This window comes from Patagioenas fasciata, chromosome 6 (assembly GCF_037038585.1).
Source record: "Patagioenas fasciata isolate bPatFas1 chromosome 6, bPatFas1.hap1, whole genome shotgun sequence".
NCBI classification, from domain to species: Eukaryota; Metazoa; Chordata; class Aves; order Columbiformes; family Columbidae; genus Patagioenas; species Patagioenas fasciata.
In genome coordinates, this window is record NC_092525.1 from 26,825,257 (window position 1) to 26,836,135 (window position 10,879).

General features: G+C 38.0%; 1 long non-coding RNA gene across 1 annotated transcript; it reads right to left on the reverse strand.

Annotated features, from left to right (window-relative positions):
- Positions 1–6,415: 6,415 nt before the first annotated feature.
- On the reverse strand, positions 6,416–9,837 carry LOC139828220 (uncharacterized). The gene is made up of 3 exons (XR_011739595.1): positions 9,742–9,837; positions 6,717–6,798; positions 6,416–6,479 (listed from the first exon to the last, which is right to left on the reverse strand). It is a non-coding gene; the product is annotated as an uncharacterized lncRNA (long non-coding RNA).
- Positions 9,838–10,879: the final 1,042 nt, after the last annotated feature.

Here is a 10,879-nt window from a genome sequence, read left to right on the forward strand (position 1 = left end):
TGATAAGAAGACTTTTGCTGTATCCTATGTCTAAGACATCATTTGATAATGCTAACGTGAGGATTAAAGACAGCACCTTGCTTGAACTAAATTCTGTTCTTAGTGCATCTGGGAGGAACATCACACACACCTTCCTGAAAAGCTGTATGGAAACACTATCACGCTACAGGCAAGGCTGCAATTCAGTGAAATCACAGAATCACAAAATCCTCACGTTAACTCAAGGCACTCCTAGGTCAAAGCCTACCAAAAGCAGAAGAGTCTTTAAAGGTGAGAGTGATTATGTTCTGGGGTGGCTTTTTTTTTTTTTTCTTTTTTTACCAAAGGAGATAATCAAGCTAAAAAGAGGCAAAGGAAATGAAGCGGTCTCAGGGTGCTTCAGTGGCATGGTGAGGGACAAAACATGGATTTTGAATCCTTGTGCTGCTCCCTCCATCTGGGCAGAGCCGCACTGAGTTCTGGAGTTCAGTATGGAGAGCAAAACCAGGCAACATGCCTGCCAAGCACTGGGAAGAGGCAAGTGCTAAGCACAGAAGGAAAGAAGAATCTTCCTCCTGCTGCTGAAAAGGGAGATAAAGACACACAGGCAGACTCCCCACGCGCAGCCCCTATTGCTACTGAAGGTCCTCAGGACCTACTCCTACATGGCACGGTGTCAAGGTAGGGTTGTGCAGTCCCCAGAAGGGAGCTGTGCCACCCTGGACGCAGGCCCTCCTTGGTAGGAACGGTCACCATACAAACAAAACACTTCCTGTTCCTCTGCAGTCTGCAATCTCAGGGAACAAGTAAAGCTGTGAAAAGGTTTTGCTGCTAATAAGAAATTCCTGTCCTGAGGGTCAATGCCTCAGACCAACCCAGCCAGTCTTCAGCCCACAACTCTGGCCTGCAGCCACGAGCACAGCAGCAGCTGTGTGCAGCACCGCGTGCCCGAGGCTTCCCCCGCCGGTGGCCAGACTGGCACAGCAGAGGGGACAGGGCCTGGGGACAACCTCCAAACTCTTGGAGGAGCTACTGAGGCTTTCTGCAGAAATGTTTCCTGTATTGTAAGCCCAGAGGACATCTGTAACTGATTTACCACTGATTCTGCATTTTGGCAAGCCAATTTTTAAATGCCATCTAACTCATACTGTAATCAGCTCAGGGAACTTATTAGACAGTTGTGCCCTGGACTTGGTTAAAAACTGTAGCACAGCTGGGGCCTCACCTGATTTGAATGGATTCATGCAATGCTAGTCACCTATTTCAGAGGAAAATAGGCAAAAGAATGATACAATTTACTTACATGTAAAGCTGATGTTTCCTTTTTCAGGGGACTGATTCAAGTATTTTTCTGAGAGCTGCTGCCTACTAAAGCACTTGTTATGTGCAAGACACCTGTAAAAATTAGGCACACAAGGAAAAACAAAATATAAACAAGGAGAGTCATGCAATGCTGTAAATCTCATCATCTGAAATTCAAGGTTCAAAATGATTAACCAAAAAGTTTCAAGTCTTCGCTACCCACCATGTAATCCAACGTGTATTTAAATTCCTCTGGTGTCAGCTCTCCCCACTAAGTCTTGTTCGGATCACCACAGAAATTTATTGCAAATTTTGCAAAGCTTTTGACCTGTATCATCTTATTAAACTTTTATGAAAAATCAATAGAGTTCGATCATGTTATGAGCTGTTCTTCATACACGTGTCAGTGGCAAATGGAGAAGTCTATTTATCCCAAAGTCTAGAGTGAAGATGTTGAACTGGATACAAGTCTCCAATCGTATGTCCATGGTGCTGATAAACTTAGAATAAAGATGGAAGAAAATAAGATATGTAAGCTTTGGAGGAAAATATGAGACTGAGAACTTGAAACCAGTGTTTTTTGAAGGGAGGATGGGTTACAAGTTCCATTAAAATTTAGCAAATTGCATCAAAAAAATGTTTCAAATAGACATCCTAGGGATCTACATTTTGATCCAAGCGGAAATAGGCAAGTTGATCACAGTCATATCACCAGCATCACTAGGAGAAACAGAACTGAAGATAGAAGCATATTTTCCCCTTTTCTTTTTTACTAAAGTCATTTTTAACAGCAGGAGCAGGGTGACGAGTTGCCCAGGACAGTGCTCTTGAAAGGAAGAGCTCCCCCGGCACACACTGCAGGTCTGCTTGGGAGCAGGAGTGCAGGATAGCGCAAGCACCTCAAGAAAGACTTGACAGGAGAGTGAGAGACTCCTCATGTTGAGGGCATTGATGCACACGCGTCCAGGCAACCTGACATCACCTGTGTCTGCCCAGCAAGTCCCATAAACACCAGCATCTACAGGGGTATAAGAAAAACAAATTAATTAATAGACCACCTCTCCATATAGACTCTCATACCTTGAATATGGACTCTGGGCTGCAACGCTACTACTGTTTCTGGCTTATTGCTTTTTTACCCATTTTATGGGCACACAGACAGGACTGTATTTCAGTTGCAGACACTGAAATAACTAGGAGCCAAATTCTGCAGAAACACTCCCGGGGAAGTTTCAATACTTTAAGCTCCAGCCTGTTGAATAATGAACACATAACAAATTAAACTGTAACAGAAAAGAACAAACAAGAGGCACTCTCTATTTCTTTATTTTTCTTACCTATTGTTTTGGTTTTAGTTTCCGTGAGTAAGCAGTATTGGTATCCTGCTGGCTTCCTGCTAGCCACAGGAGAAGGAAGGAGAATTTTTGCAATAATTTAAAAATACACCAAAAGTATGGAAAGGTTAAGAATTCTGGAGAGAAAAAAAAATATAAATAAAAGAGAAAAGAAAAAAAATAAACTAAACAAAGGCAAAGCAACCTGACAAAACTAGCCTTTATCAAATAATTAAAGGAGATGAGAATTCTACAAAAAACAGGCTAGTAAATCTGTGTCCTTAGTAAAAATATGCCTGTGATACTTTAAAACAAAGCTGTGAACATGGCTTGTTTTGTTTGTTTACCTTGGTTTTGTTCGGTTCATTTTTAAAGTAAAATTTTAAGTGATCTCCAGCAAGCCACCTCAAGGTATAAAAAAGTGAGATTACTACTTACATTTCTCAACTAGAGCCATAATGTAATATTCCACTGCAAACAGAAGGCAAATCTTTTGAAACTAACTACAATCTTTTTGTTTATAATCTTGTCAAATCTACAAGCTATTTGCTTTTATGCCAGCCAGTTTTGTTTTGTTTTGTTTTGTTTTTTCCCCAGGAAAAGGCAGCCAATATGCTGCTTGTAGAGGAACGGGGTTTGTTATAAAGAAAAAAAAATAGTGAAAATTATAAATGAACACAAATATGTTTTAATACTTTCAAAGCCACAAATATTTCACACCAACTCCTTCACCTCCCAAATAAAGGAGGGCGTTAGGCTCAGAATGATATTAGTTACACTAACTAACACATCTGGAAAGGCTATTTACATGTGTTCTGCATTTGATTAGAGGCTGAGACGTTTGATGCTGCAAGCATACTTTAGCAAAGACCTGCAGGGTTACCCAGCTAGCATGGACAGGGGTCAATAGGCCAGCTCTGACCAACAACAAGTCTGAACGTAAAGAGGTTTATGCACAGCAATGCATTTTTGCTAAATAATATGCAGTCTTGTGTTTTTTACCTTGGCTGCCTTTGCTAAAGGAAACTGAAGTCACACTAGGATATACTGTAAAAAGGAACTAATACCAGGGCTTAGTCTTTAACAAATGCTGAGTTCATTTGGTTGCTGCATCCTGTGAAGGGAACCCTGTTTTGCTGTCTTCAGCCTTGATTACTGTGGGGAAAAGCCCTAAATGGGATATTCTTTTGGCCTAATAGCCAAAACGTGTGTTGATGCATCTCACAATGTGAACATGGTCATCAAGGGAATTAGTGCTTAACCATTCTAAAGACAACTTGGGTAGTGCAGAGTGTTTTCATCATCTTATGTGTACTGAAAAGACAATTGAGGAAAAAAGGTTAAAAATGCTTTTTTCTGCAATTCACATCAAGCACATCAATAATGTAAGAAACAAACAATAAATGACGATAAAAATAGAAAATTATAGTCTAACAATACTCACTTCACTGCAGATAAAAATACTCTCATCAGCTGTTATTTAACAAAATTTATCAAGACAACAGGGAATGTCTGGAAAGAGACTCTGACCACCCTTTTGACTTCAAATAACATAGGAAATAAACTTGATTGCATTTAATGATTAGTTTAACATCTATTAAAACCAAATTTCAAAACCTCAGCTCTACTCTGTCATTAAATATAATCATCCCTTGGGAGAAAAGGAATTCATTCTGTTGTGTATATGAATGATATTTTCTGTAATGACTTTTCCAAAGCTAACTTGTGGCTTGAGGTCATATGTTTAGGGTTTTTGTTTGGGTTTTCTTTTTGTTGGGGACAGAGAGAGCTGTGAATGAGGATAACATTCAGAACACAGGTTGCAGGTGTGAATCTTCGGTCCTTAAGTTTGTAGGACAAGTAGCTGAGCCCACCTTGGAGTTGAGACTGGGAAAACCAAGGACTTAAGGCATGTCTCAAACAGTCTTACGCTAAGCTACAGAAATCATGACATAAAGTTGCTCAGTTTCAGTCTGTAAAATGGAAGCAATGAGATTTTTATGCCTCATAAAGGTATTACTAAATTAAAACCCATTCATACCTGGCAAGTATTTAGGTATCATACCAAGATAAAACATATTAATAAGCAAAGATAGTGCTACCAAGTTTAAGGGCGTTATTCACAAACTAGGAATAAGCGCTCAAGTGGAGAACTTCTTCATTTTCATTATAGGTGCCTAGATATTTTTGACAATTTATTAGTATCTTACAGATTATATCATTTGATAGTGTAAAGGGCAAAACTGGGTCAATTGACTGCAGCAGAAGACCATGTCCAACGCTGTTCCTACTGAATACAGTGAAAATATTATTCTTCCTAATTCTGTCAAATTTACAGAAGAACTGCAAAATGGTGTCTTCCCCCCGCCACCTCCTTGCAATTATGCTGGTTCAACATAGTCTGAATTTTTATTTTACACTTACTCTGCTCATGCCATATATCTGTTCTTTTGTGGGAAAAACTACCATTAGATTAATAAAATCCCTTCCAAATTTAATTTGGTGCTTTTATGTAAATCAGTGTAGCATGTGTTAAAGACCTAATTTCTAATTACAGTAAAGCAACAAAAGAGGTGGAGGGAAGAATATGTAGTTCATTGTCAGTCATTTTAATCAAATACCATCCACATTTGTTTGGAAGTAAAGCTTATCTAGCAATCTCCTTCCTCTGTAACTACCCTCCTTTAGCTTTTAAGCCAGGCATGTAGGTAATTAACAGAAGTTCTTTGCTATCTATAAGAAGGCCCCTCAAATTTAGTAAAACTTTGGCTAAGTTATACTTTTCTTTCAAGCTAATGGAGAACTCTTCTGACAGAGTTCTGGTTATAATCAGAATTATTTCTCATTGTGTTCCAGTTTAAGGGGAAAGGACAAAGCACAGTGAACTGTCAGGTATGTTCAGTTTTCAGTTCACTTTATTAGATGTGGGGGCTGAAGAAAACAACAACAACAACAAATATACATATACATATATATATATACACACACTATATATACTATATACTATATATACCATATATACTAATACTATATATACTATATATATATCCTGCTGAATAACAAAAAAATCCCCAAGAACCTCTGTCCATGGAGGATCTTCATAAACACGTCAAACAAACTCCTCTGCTAAGAATGTCACTTTACAGTGCAAACTTGTTTAATTAATCTTATAACAGATGGAAAAAAGTAAATGTGTAATATACAAAAAGCTTATTTTTAAATTACTAGACCAGGTTTTAATTGCTGATAGCCTCAGGTCAGATATACAATAGGCCAGGCCTCTGTGAAGCAGTAAACTTGGCATCAATTCCCTACATTCAGGCATAGTCTGATCAGATTTTGTTTTGCAAAGGTCATTTAATTAGTAGTATCAGTAACTCTCAGTGCCTTAACATCATCTTCCTTTAGCTAATGATATAATTTTGCATGTGCTAAGTAAAACAGGAATTAACAAAATTCCAATGGCTTGCTTAAATGATAAATAACAAGCCATTTTAAGGAAGAAATCTCCTAGGGAGTGCGGAAAAACCTGCAGCTGAAGGCGAGTGGGTCAGGATGTGTAACTCTGCACAGGCATAAACAGGAAACAGAGCAGCTTGCGTTTGGATTGACAATCTGGCTCCAAACGGCTCATCTACAGTGGGCACAATGCTTGACCCCGTCAAACCTGAGAACTGTGGTTTCATAAGAGTTTTCTGTCCTGATACCTCTCACGGCTCCCTTATGTAAAGTAAAATCTTTCTTTGTCACTCTGTATGGTCAAGAAAAGTCTTGCTTAGTGAAATACTTACAACCAATGATGTCACCTTTGCTGTTAAACATTTCCTCATGCAATGACTTCCTAAAGTTTTGGCAACAAACTCCCTAGAATGGAAACATCAGAGATTAATCATTTTGTAATGCAGAATAATATTAATCTCTTTTATTGTCACATCCCAGCACAACATAAGAACTACCTTGACCTAGAAAAGAAGTCTCAAACACTACACCCACCAGTGTCACCAGAGTTTAACCCTACTTCTTCTAAATATTTCATATGCTTCTGACACACCGACCCCATAAGAATTACACATCGTGCAAGTTCATTGTGCAAAACCTTACCCTGGTGTTTCTAGAGCACGTGTCTTGCGAGTCAAGGTCACCACAATACCAAGAAATCTCCGTGCAGAGCAGTGCTGTATACCTGCTGGGTTCAAGCGTTCAGGGGACAGGAAAATGACAGAAAAACTCAGGACAATAAGGTGAATCACAGACCTTTCATGACAGCGAGATATCAGACCCCTTCCCATTACATACCACAGAAAAAGATGCCTATAAGGAGCCATTTCATCTCTGAAAACGATGTGGGTATTGCAGAACTCAAAGGAAATTACCAGCAGCAGCTTTATTCCTAAGGATGTTTGCCAAGTCAAAGATTTGGTCTTTGTACAACAGACACAGCACTAAGGAAAGGAGATTCAGCCATGCAACAAAAAACTAATAGTGACAAGAGCATGAAAAACCTGGGCGATTGTTCTGGTTCTCTGCAACATTTTAGGAAGAAAAAAAAAAAGTCCATAAACAAGATTTTTTTTTTTTTTTCAAATCAATAACCTAAAGTTAAATAATTTATTAAAGCTCAAAATGAAATGGAACAGATTTGAAAAAGTTATGCATACCAAATTTGGATCTGGGAAACCCATGTCCAAAGCTTCTGAAAACAGGAACTGGTCTTGTATTCAGCATAACGATTATCAGCCAAAATACACCAGGAAAAATGTGCTATTTGCCGTATCACCTTTGCAACTAATGCTGAAACCAGATATTAAAATTTAGTATTTTTATCTTACATTATGGTCACTTATTGTTGTCAAAAAGGAAAATGGCTCTGTAAAATGTCACATTTTATTACAAGTACTTCTGTTTTCAAAAATATCACACAAGATTGAGACAGTTTCAATTATTCTTTCATTATTATTCTTATTCATTATTTCATTATTATTATAATTATATATAGTAATATAATATATAATTATTCTTTCATACATTTACAACATTTTAAATATTAATAGCTTATTAAAGAAACATCCTGAATTCAGAATTATAATTTCCCTAACCACTTTGTTCAATGCACTAACTTCTAGAATTACAATACTTCTTAAAAAAAATCTTCTCCATGCTATAAACATCTTAGAAAGAATACTAGCATACTCCATACAGACCTTCAGAACATGTTCAGAGCAGCCCCGTTTCAATGTTGTAAAGTTCTACTTATTCAAAACCTATAAAGTGTGACAGGATTTCTCTCTCGGAAGAAATATGCATGGTTTTGTCCATTTAGTGAAGGTTAGTGCTATCACTAACAAGTAGCTGAATAACATATGCTGGGATAAATACGATCAGTGTTATAAAGAAATAGTGAACAACAGTATCAGATTCTTGTGGCTTAAAAATGTTTTTCAGATGCCTTTTTTTTTCCATTTTATTATTTGCACCATGGCAACAGTAACAGCTAGGTCTACAGGGCACAAACTACAGAAAAAAAAAATCCTTACCTGAAAAAGCTATTGGTCCAACTCTATCTTATTTAAGACCTTAACAATCTGATGTTTGTGGGGAAGGGGGAGGGCTGGTTATGTTTCATTTTAAAACAAATTGAAAAAAAAGCTGATTTGTATTTTGCAAACAAATACTCTGCAGATGGATCACAGCTTGCATGTGATCTTGTGCTCTTTTCACTGCATGTGATCTTGTCACTAATATTCAAAAGAATATTAGACCTCTTAATTTTTTAAATCAGTGCAATTAAGGGGTTTGTTTTAGTGCTTCAGGCACTTCTGGTCATTCTTTCAAGAACAGCACGCAACTAACCAAAACGCATTCTTGCAAAATACAGGGCTGTTTTGGAAAGATTTCCTCATTCACACTCTTCCTAAGAATTTCATTGCTGTTTCACAAAAAAACAACTAAGCTAAGCTTGTGTCCCACCGATTAATTTTTTAGTGAGTATAAGGCACAGATCTGGACTTTCAGCAGAGTCGACACCAGGAACAAGGCTCAGAGGAAGGAGATGTAAAATGTCCATTTGTCACTTGCACATCTTAGTCACTAATAGGACAGCAGTAGGTATCCCAGGGTCTTTCAGAGAAGAAAGCAAACTATGGCAGGCGCACACATCCCCGTGGCCGGCCCAGCACTGGCGGCAGCCTGTGCCAGGGAGCAAGGCGGCCCGGCCCGGTCCGGCAGTGGCACTGTACATGCTCAGTGCAGGTTTGGTGGGGGGGTGCTGGAAGGAGGCTACACTGGGGGAAAAGCAAGGGGAAATTAGACAGGACAATCAATTACAATATTTGAAAGCATGTGATTTGCATACAATGACCGATTTCCTATTAAAAAAAAAGTTCAGTGGCATGTATTTAAGGCATATTCAGAATGTTATTTTAACACATAAGCAACAATAGCTTAGAAATCCCTGATATGAACTGAGGATGGAGCTAAGCACCCCAGTAGTGACACAGTATAAACTTCAGCACATGAAATACTGGAAGTTGATGTAAACAGCTTTTAATAGCAGCGAACATTTGTTCACTTTGTTTAGACCATCTGGATGTTCCATTGTGTTCAGTTCAACACCGACTGCCGTCGGGTGACAGTTGATGTATGTTAAGTACAAGCAAAGTGCCTCAGCCCACTCCAGGGACCCTGAGGAGAACTTTTCAGTGTTTTGTGGAATATGCTGTCAGAGCGCAGCGCAGTTGCCTGCATCCTTAATGGCTCTGGGCCAAAGTCCTCCCGTTTGTTTTTTTTTTTTAGTCAAAGCAGAGTTTTGCTTTTACTGTTTGAAAGGTTAGGAAAACTACGCCAAAGTTCTTCCAGGCAGCTTGAAGAGCATCAGCTGACAGGAATTATTTTCAATATGTAGCAACGAATAAAGAAAACCACTAATCCTGAGAGTTTCCAGGTTTCACACATTTTATATGCAATATAGCTAACAGTCTTTTGAACGTAACAAAAGAAAAATGTTACTAATAAACACAAAGATGTAACTGTTCTGGGGGGGAAAAAAAGGATAGGAAATCAACAGTTAGAAGCAGAGAGATTTTTTTCTATATCTAACCAACAATATATTACATTATGTCCTGCTTACATTTTAGCTGGTGATGCATCCTCTGCAGGTGACCAAAGCTATTGTTCAGGCCTGTTGGCCATTTCATGATAATCACTGATTGTGAAATGCTTTGACTCCTGAAATTTAAGAGAATATGCAAAGGAGAATTGTTATTACCGGTACTATTTTGCATCTTCACATAACCACCGCTTCCGTTCAGCTTTGCACAATTAAGTAGAAGCTTTCAGAATGCAGAAAAGGCAAAAGTCTGAAAGCTTATTTGGATGCATTCACAGTATTTCCAATTTTAGGGTAGAAAATGGAAAAAATTTAGCTCAGCCTTCCCTTAGGAAGTTGATCATGTAGTACAAAACTGTTTTTCTACCTGTAGAAGTATTATTATTTAATAAATCATTTGATGCATCTGGAATGTCAGTGAAAATCTTCATATCATTCATATTTTTTTAAACTCTCAAATCAACAGGAAAAAAAAGTACTGAATAACAAGGAAAAATACACCCTAGATGATTACAGTATATGATCTTTTTTTCTCTTTCAGTTATACCTGTTAGATTATTTAATCTTTTTTGTTACTTGCTTCTTCAGGCAAAGTTTAGCTCTTGTAAGTTTGACTCTTACAAGCTGTTCCAGTAACCTATTTATCCATCAAAAAGTAGAATGTAAGCAGCAACTCCAAGGTTTCTCACGTTATACCTCAGCTCTGACAGAGGCTGAGAGTCCGTATTGGTTCCCATTCCACTTTGTTTAACAGCCTCTCACAAAGGCTGTTCCACAGAGTACCAGGCAATACTGGTTGTTACAGAAGTGTCCATGTTCAATCATCCTGTGAGAATCAATCTTCTTTCATCCACACTGAAGCCACCAAGTAAACATTATGTACCTGGCAATTTCAGTCACTGCTTGGAAATAGCCTCCTCTTTCCTTTTTTTCAGTTTAACCCAAAAGAAATTATAGCCCAAGAACAGACATACTTTCTTCTAAAAAGATTACAGAGAGCAGCTTCTGATTTTATGTTAAGTCTATGGAAAATTGTCCTGCAAATTATACACATTTGACTGAAAGTCATAGTTTTCAAAAGTAATGAAAATAAATTATGTCTCCTAGTAAAGTCAGCAGGAGTAAACTAATTATTTTAAATAATGCTTTACATAACTTC